General features: G+C 30.5%; 1 long non-coding RNA gene across 5 annotated transcripts in view; it reads right to left on the bottom strand.

The window, feature by feature from the left end:
* Window positions 1–387: 387 nt before the first annotated feature.
* LOC126385002 (uncharacterized) overlaps window positions 388–1,110 on the bottom strand; it is a 5,545-nt gene continuing 4,822 nt past the window's right edge. For all 5 annotated transcript variants that reach the window (XR_007569382.1, XR_007569379.1, XR_007569380.1 and 2 more), the window contains one exon: window positions 388–907. This is a non-coding gene — a long non-coding RNA (uncharacterized LOC126385002). The remainder of the gene's footprint in view (window positions 908–1,110) is intronic.

Raw genomic sequence — 1,110 nt, forward strand, 5'->3', positions numbered from 1 at the left:
TCATCAGGTTTGTTACACAGTCCACAGCACAGGTGATTTGAAATAGGCTGCAGCTGTACACAGTATAAACTAAACTAATTTCCTTTAGGGGTTCTTCAATTTGACACTGTGGAGGAACCTTTTAAGGTGCTTTGAGGAACCCTAAGAAAAGCTTCTTCGAAGAACCCCTTCTTTAGGTTTAGGTATATAAGCGACGTTTATTGATAATAAGAATAATATTAATATTACTACTACTACTATTAATAATAACAATAAATTATGATGATGAAACAACAGCTGTCTTTAAGCAAGGTTTATTTACATATCTGATTTCGCAAAAATAGAGTCAAATACAAAATATTAATAAATACAATAAATTCAATAAATGCAAAATATTACAGGAATAAATACAACAAATAAGAAATATTACAGGAATAAATTAAATAAATTCACTACATGCAAAATATTACAGGAATAGATTCAATAAATACTAAATATTACACTAATAAATACAATAAAGTCAATAAATGCAAAATAGTACACTAATAAATACAATAAAATCAATAAATGCAAAATATTACACGAAAAAATACAATAAAGTCAATACAAAATATTACAGGAATCATATATTATATGATATGATTCCAGTATAGATTCACTTAGAACAAGAAATTTGCCATTTTAATTACCCCTGCTAGAACCTTTTCATTAGATTTACTCCCAATCATGCACCGCTGCAGAAAAATTAGAGTCTTCCTTAATTTTTCAGCAAACCTGAAATGAAATAGACTGCAAATAGGGCACCAACTCCCATTGTGATGTCGTCAGGCTTTGCTATTTCAACTCCGTCCAAGCGCAGGGAGATGTCACTGTCTGCATTGAAGGGGTTCCCACTGACAAGCAGCACAGGTGTAGGAGCCTTCACCACCTACAACAAGCAGGCAACAAATAGACAGTATCTGACATGAATATATTATATTTATTTTATATACATATATATATATACATATATATATATATATATATATACAGTGGTGTGAAAAAGTGTTTGCCCCCTTCCTGATTTCTTACTTTTTGCATGTTTTCCACACTTAAATGTTTCAGATCATCAAACAAATTTAAACATTAGTC

The sequence above is a fragment of the Epinephelus moara genome, chromosome 3 (genome assembly GCF_006386435.1).
Source record: "Epinephelus moara isolate mb chromosome 3, YSFRI_EMoa_1.0, whole genome shotgun sequence".
In the NCBI taxonomy this organism is placed as follows: Eukaryota; Metazoa; Chordata; class Actinopteri; order Perciformes; family Serranidae; genus Epinephelus; species Epinephelus moara.